The 7,965-nt window shown below is 32.7% G+C and overlaps 1 long non-coding RNA gene across 1 annotated transcript; it reads right to left on the reverse strand.

Moving 5' to 3' along the window:
- Positions 1 to 5,903: 5,903 nt before the first annotated feature.
- Positions 5,904 to 7,933, reverse strand: LOC143230109 (uncharacterized). Its single transcript, XR_013016242.1, has 2 exons — positions 7,707 to 7,933; positions 5,904 to 6,436 (listed from the first exon to the last, which is right to left on the reverse strand). It is a non-coding gene; the product is annotated as an uncharacterized LOC143230109 (long non-coding RNA).
- Between the last annotated feature and the right edge of the window lie 32 nt (positions 7,934 to 7,965).

Below are 7,965 nucleotides of genomic sequence, written 5' to 3' on the forward strand. Positions count from 1 at the left end.
ATCCAGATATTTTCCTTCCTTAAAATTGTTATCCGAAATCTGGAAGTAACAGAGGTTAGTTAGTGCTAGAATGCTAGCTTTGTTATATTTATACTCCCGAAGTCATGAGTGGAAGCACCTGTTTTTATGTCACTGGCGAAATGTCAGTTACTGACACGAGAATCCTGTACGAATCATTGTTCTGCCATGGCAACCAGGCAGTGACAAAAAAATCTCATGTTTCTGTGAGCAGGTACTAAGGCCTGCCTATGAGAGTTTCTGTCACTAGCAACCTTTCTTAGAAAGCCTGAACTACCATGTTCAGAAGAGATAGGGAGACATTTCTTTTAGCATAGTCTTTGCTGCACTGAAGAAGGTGTCATACCTATTGTTATTTTATTAGTTTAACCTGTTTTTAGCGTCATAAGCTCACAAACTTTCCTCTGAGCCACTAGGGAGAGCCTGAATTTGACCATGACTTCTGTATTGTTTACAAAGTGAGAACTTGAGCACTATTGTAGTACGAGTTGTAAAGAACGACAACCAAGTGAGTAGTCAGCTATATGTTATAAAATACTTAAATGACATTGTTGAGAAAGAGCTACCAAACAGACAGTAAAGCTCAAAATGCTTGTCTTTTTGTAAAATAGATATGCAATATTTCTATTTAGTCAGTGGTAACCATCCAAGGCCATGGCCCCTGTAGAACCTGTGGAGATTCTAATATAAATTTGCAGAAGGAGTAAAATGACACCAGAGAAGACGGATACTACACATCTACCAGCGTAGAGCAGGGTAAAGGTAACATTCAAACTTACCAGAAGGTACCAAGCAGGGTATAGGTAACATTCAAACTTACCAGAAGGTACCAGAATGTGAAACGAGACAGAAAGGGTAAGGATTATGTTGTGATGAAGAGAGAATCACAAAATAAACTGTTTTATGATAAAGATCAGAAGAGAGAAAGTTGTTTTCATGTACAATGTTCGTTTCATACAAGCAACAATTTATTGCAAGCTTGGGTGTTTATCAAGAACCCTTGGATTTTGATTTTGTGAACTAATTATTTCATTTGTATAATGTAACTTATAAGGGAATATCTACATATATACTTTTACAAGTTAAAAGTGACACTTTAAAATAAAATATATAACTCATAAAAAAGTATTTTAAAAAGTTGAAAAAACATACCTTGATGAATGTACAAAGAACAGAATGTTAAAATAGAACGTAAAGGTTTGGATAAACTAATAAAAGTAATCTTACAACTTAATCTACAAGCCATAGTTTTAATATGACTTGTAAAAGCTCAAAACATAGAATTCTGAAACGCAGAGTATAGATTTAAATCGGTGGCAAAATTATAAATAAACATTTATTCAAGAACATGTTCAAATATAACATATTAGTTTATCTTGAGTTCTAACTGGTGGTGGCCAAGAAATAGCTTATGCAACTGGTGGAGGTACTGCGTATTTTCGCTAATATATTACTTGGTGATTATATCTATATGTGATTCAACATTGTACAGTATTGTGTTGTAGTCTTTATGTTTGTTAACAATTAATTGAAAATTACTTTGTTTCCATGTTACGGATATGGAAGTTTTTTCTAGACTATGTATTAAACGATATTGCAACCTAAGGATGCATAAGTACGAAGTAAAAGGATTTAGCAATATTAAATTATATCCTGTAAAAATACATACATGACACAATGCAAAAAAAAAAGTTTACTGTAGAAACAAATGTTGGCATGTGAATCTTATGGAAAAACAAACATAGAAAATAGAATTGTAATATTTAACTAATTAGCATGGAGTAAATTGTAAGAATTTATGTTCTTTAAAAACAAATACAGAATTTAAGAGTGCACCTCTGTTTCAATTTAAATACGTGAAAAGTATTAAAATGTTAACCTGAAACTGGGAAGTATGCACTTTCTTTTTTACATATTTGCAAAAAGGTTTCGAAATAAACGTGTACGGAACCTTAAATATATATATATATATTTAAAAATAAAATAAAATAAATAAATTTAAAATAAGATATATCTAATGTAGTCTATATTAAGGTGGGGTCTGTTTCTTCATTTTATTTTAATGGTTAATAAACAGTTTAATTTTTGCATTTATATTCCGTGTGAGTTTTTATTTATATTGTGTATAAAATAGTAAGTATTATTGGTTACAGTAAATGACATATAATTATAAGATATATATTGTCCCTCATGTAAATGTAATGACATCTAATGTTAACGTTTAAATTACGGTAGGCGTTAAAATAAAAGATAAAGGATGGACATGAAAGGCTTGAAGAAAAGAGAAGAGAAAGCGAGAGTTTTTTATGTGCAAACACTGAAACTAAAATTACTCACAACTTTTTATTTTAATATAGCTTTATGTATACTCATTTTCGAAATTTTAGTTGACGTGTCCACCATCAAACTGTTTTGTAAATTTGTCCATATGCTGTCACACAAAATCAAGAAACCTGTAAGAAATGTGAGTTTTCTTTATACATGGCAGTTATTATTGTTGGTTGATATCCAGCAGTTGTGTAGATTAGTATATTAAGCTTGGTGTAGAGATAGAAATTTGAAATGCACATTTCCTCTTTCTAGTGGTTAGGACGCTCAACTCACAATCTGAGGGTCACGGATTCGAATCTCCGTCCCACTAGACATGCTTGCCCTTTCAGCCGTGGGGGCGTCATAATATGACGGTCAATTCCACTATTCGTTGGTAAAATAATAGCCAAAGAGTTGATCGTAGAAGGTGATGACTAGCTGCTGTCCCTCTAGTCTTACACTGCTAAATTAGGGACGGCCAGCGCAGATAGCCTTCGTGTAGCTTGTAGACAAATTAAAAAAACAACAAACAAATAATCTTCTTTCTGTTAATGGGATTTTAACTGTAAGCTAAATACTAATTTCAGTTTTGAGTTTAAAAGTGTAAATAATTATATTTTTACTTTTAATGAAAGGGAAAACGAACCAAAACATAAATAGTATTCACGATGAAATTCTATTGTAGAAATACGTTACGTACTATACGCCAGACAAATGGCAGAAGGTACTAATGAATCAATAGGTAACTTTCTATACATGCGGGTTAAAACCAGTCCAAATCCAGCTTTTTAAATTTGGAATAAGGGGTAAAATAGGCATATAAATAGGCCAAATTTAAAATAAATCTAAAGTAAGGTTAATATGTGACATGAGATTGCAGGGGGGATTACCCCTCGCTAGCTTTGGCCCCGGTCAAAACACCAGCTATAATACTATTAGCCTTGCGATATTTCTTTCCTATCATATTGTGTGGTCTGTGAAAAGTTAAGTGTCATTGAGATATCCGTCATTAGATTAGCAAAATGAATATTTGGTTAAGAAAAGGCAGAAATCCAACGCAATAATTATAGTGTTCATTTCCATTACAGGAGTCCGCAAGATGTGCTAATAACATTGTTTACAGTGTTTCAGAAACGTCAGCTCGAGTCATTGCAATAATGGCTACCGTATTTACATCGTAATAATGAAGGCATGTCACATGTAGCACGCACGGAATGTTGTGGTAGTGGTAGTGTAACATTGTTAGACAGCAGTTTCAACTCCTTCAGGAATAATGGTTAATACGTTTGTAGTATTTTTACGGATAATTCATTTATTGGATTAGAACGAACTTGTCAAAAGTCACTAGCGAAACGTCCGAGGTTAAGGTAATTAAGGTCATTTGTAAATACACTTGGTTTTATGTATAAAGAGTTCTAGGCGAAACTAATTCTCCACAGTATTTAACCACAATACAAGAAATCACAAACTTTTTTGACGACTTGCAAATAAAAAAGTATTGATTATACAAAATGACGTCATTTCGAGTATAACCGTTGTTTACTGAGGCCACTATCGATACCTTGATATTGAAAGACGCTTTGAAGATACTTATGAGGACGACGTGTGCATTGGATGATCCATATACATGGCTTCAAATCATGCCTGAGTGCATAGACAGTTCTATAAACTCACGCGCAGATGATTCAAAGTAAACTGATCGCGACTGTAAATGTTTTTTATACTTTTAAAGAAATAATTTACGATTTTAATTCTATTATGATACTTTTTAATATATTCAATTTAAACTCAAAATACAAAACACGACTTTTACATTTTTTGACTTCGCCACAAAAATGTTTACGTATAACGGTGTAACAATCAACACTTTGTTGACGTACGGCACTGTAACTCTGGAATTATTGTTACAATATTATAAGAGAAGACTGTTTGGAGGCTGTAACAGTTAACCTAGTATGTTATAAAATGTTTGATATATATTACTTAGAACATATGTTTATGTAATGTGTAGGAAAACGAACATGTGTATACTTCTTGTATTCAGTGTTAACTTCCAACCATATTAAGTTTTGCACTTGAAGCGAAACTAAAAATAAGAATAGTTAGTTAAATACACCCTTCTTACGTTTATAACGACTAGAATGTATTGTTTCATCAATTGGGTACCATCGCAGTTAACAATGTAGTTTTGGCCATAATCCCAATTATATCTCATGAGGTTCAGCTAGATCAGGAGATTTTAAGTTAGTCCTAAACACATATATTAAGTTAATAATGGAAGAGGATATCTGTAATAAAAGTATAATTATAAAAATATAAATACGAGTTAAAATAATGACATTCTATATACTAAATTTTACGTTCAATACTGTTAAAGAAAGTAGCCACATGTAAATAATATAATATATCTTACTTAAGTAAGACAGCAGTACTCGCTGTTGACTTAAAGTATTGTTATGGATTGCTTGTTTTTGTGAAGTTCGCACAACGCTACACAAGAGCCCACTATTTGGTTAAAGAGTAGCTTTTAGAATACAAAATAAAAGTTCGAAAATACTTTAAAAAAATGAGAGAAATATGAGCATTTGTGTATCGTTATTAGAATTTTGTTACCCAATAATTTTGTGTAAATATTCCTAACTAGAAAAAATGTATGGAGCAAATACATGAGTCGTTTGTAATCATAAGCCTAATTTTGAGAAAAGCTTGTTTTGTTTCGCTCCCAAATGTTCATGATTAATACGTAATTGTAATATATTAATTAATTTGTTTAAAAGGTTACCTTAATGATTCTAACTTGATGGATAAACATGTTGTTTACATATCAATATATACGAGTATCACGTTTCCCTAAACCACAAAAAATTAGAGAAACGCTTGCTTTCCAAAATTAACTTTCTTGTAATAATAAACATAATAATCACAAGTTGCACATGGACTTAGTAAAATGAAGAAACTCTTTTCAAACATGACAGTTAGTAAATACACCTTCTAGCTAGACAACCGCAGCACACATAGTCTTCGTTTGCTATCGATATTACTACAATAAGAACGAATATTATTTTAAATTAAATCAATATATTTTAACACTGAGAAAGCACGTGGATTGTGCACGATTTCCTAGACAATTAGAAACAAGAAACTTGAAGGTTTAGCTTGTTTACTATTCGGGAACATTTAGGAAACAGTTTTATTTACTGTTTATATAGAGATAATTTTGTTGAGAAACATCACTTTAAGCATAGTAAAAGTAATGCTAATCTTCATTTTTACCACAACTAATGACGTAATCTTACGACGTGCATAAGTTTAGGTATAACAGCTGCCATTAGCTTATTCGATCCTTTATTTCATCTTTTTTCATCATTTTGTAAGTGAAAGAGAAAACTGATAAGGAAATAGATATATAGATAAATGTTTACTGACGATTTCAAGATATCTCGATCAACTAAGTTGTGCATGGAAGACAGTTTTGAACCTTAAATATTCGAATATATACGTATTAATGTACAATTTCATATACAACTGTTGTTTGTTTGCATTTAAGCTAGGAAAGCCATTGTTAAACAAAATAGTTTTGTCAACAAGTGTTTTATTTAGATAACTGTGAAAGAACAGGTTATTTTCTCCAATGGGTCAGTAAAGTGATATAACTATGGTGGATTTTAAAGAAAAAACAAGGCAAAAACATTACACTTTGCTGTGAAACTTGATCACCACTACAGCCGCTGCTCAAGGAACGGAGAATGGAGGTTAACTTTATGGTCGAGGAAGAGGTTAACATCAAGTCAAAAGTTTATGTGGGCTATGCATGAAGTCTGGGAAAAAGACAGGAACGACAGACAGACAGACGGAAATAGAGGGAGGCCTCCTCGCTCCATTTTTTCTTGTCTAACTATTCCGCCTCCTTCTTCTCGGATTGCCCTTCAGTATTCGTTCGTTACTGGCTCGACTCGGCCTGGTACTGTTCAGCACAGTATCGCGAGAGAAAGTCAGTGACACGTGATCCTGTATGCTCCCACATTTTTCGTGCTTGGCTGTCCTACATGTAGATGCCTCTCCTGGGGGATGTACACCGGAAGTTCAAAAGCCACGTGCTTCCATAATCCTTCGTGAAAAAAAAAAACACTCTATAATTTTACTTTATTTTTACTTATAATTTAGTGTACACCGTGTGGAAAACAAGAACTGTTGATAAAATTAATACAGTTAATGTACGTTAGATGTAGTTTGGTTACGACCTTCTTTTCAGAGCTACCAATTCGTTTTTGATATACAGTTAATTGAGTTTGTAAACGTTATCCGTGATGTGTATTTATGCTGTCCGTTTGCTGGTGTCATTGTAGGTAAATTTTATAGATTTTATGGTAGTAATATGTAAGTATATAGCAGGACGACAATTTTTAAAACTACTAAGACTGTACAAAAATAAGGCGTGTAACAAACAACAGCACTATAATTAGTTTCAATTTCAATTCAAGATACTAAGGAAATCGACAGGTGACCAAATTACAATAAAACTAGAGCTGTAAAGACCAGCAGGAAAACTGTTAAAACTGCAATATTAAAAAGACCATGTATACAAATAAGAAAAATATAAAATATTTCTAGGTTTTTAAGAAGAGTCACGTGGTCAACATGTGAAGAGTCAATTGGTCAAAGTGTAAGGATTTAGGGTAAAGTTAACAAAAGACGAATACGAAAGTTTTGTTAGTTGAATTTCCTACAAAGCAACCTGAAGGCTATCTAAGTTAGCCGTCATTAATTAAAAGTGATAGACTACAGAGAAGGCAGCTAGTCAACACTACTCACTCCCAACTTCTTAACAATTACAAAGTGGGATTTACCTTAACAATATAATGATCCTTCGGCTGAAAGAGTGAGCACGTTTTGTGACGGGACTCAAGTCCATGACCCGTAGAGTGAAAGTCTAGTGTTGTAACCAACAGACGAAGAACAACTGTCTAATCAAATATTCTGATTACTCATATAGTTCAATGGTTCTTTGCTTGTTTCATACACTTAGTGCAAGATAACTAAAGTTTGACTCGTTTGACGCTTAATTACATCACAAAATGAAAAAAAAAAACTTCCCAAACTGCGTTAGTAATGGTTTCGGTTGTTGTTGTTGTTTTTACGCTACATGGATATCAACAAACGACAATATAATAGTACGTGATCTTCACAATATGACATTGGTATAGCATCCAAGAGTAAAATAAACTAAAAACACAAAACTCGTTGGAGACAACATTTATTATTTTACTGATCAATTGGTTAGAACTATAGAACAATAATACTAAACTTAACATTACCCTATCTTTCAAACGTTATAATAATTGTTATACAAATGAATGTATAATTAGAACAATGCATACCTCATGGCAGACTCACTCTACTGATAAACCACAGCTCTGGGCATATTACTATATTGTTCACGAACTTAGGACGTATCTTATAATCCAAACCAGTATCAGCTTCCATGAAAAGATAAAATGCATACTGTAACCTTCTTCTACGATTATTGTGTACAGATACCATTGAAACATATGAAATATAATCTCACGGTTACGAAGAAAAATTATGAGAAAACGACACGGTACAATAATAATGGCCGCAAAAGTGTATAACACCATC

This window comes from Tachypleus tridentatus, chromosome 10 (assembly GCF_004210375.1).
Source record: "Tachypleus tridentatus isolate NWPU-2018 chromosome 10, ASM421037v1, whole genome shotgun sequence".
Taxonomy (NCBI): domain Eukaryota; kingdom Metazoa; phylum Arthropoda; class Merostomata; order Xiphosura; family Limulidae; genus Tachypleus; species Tachypleus tridentatus.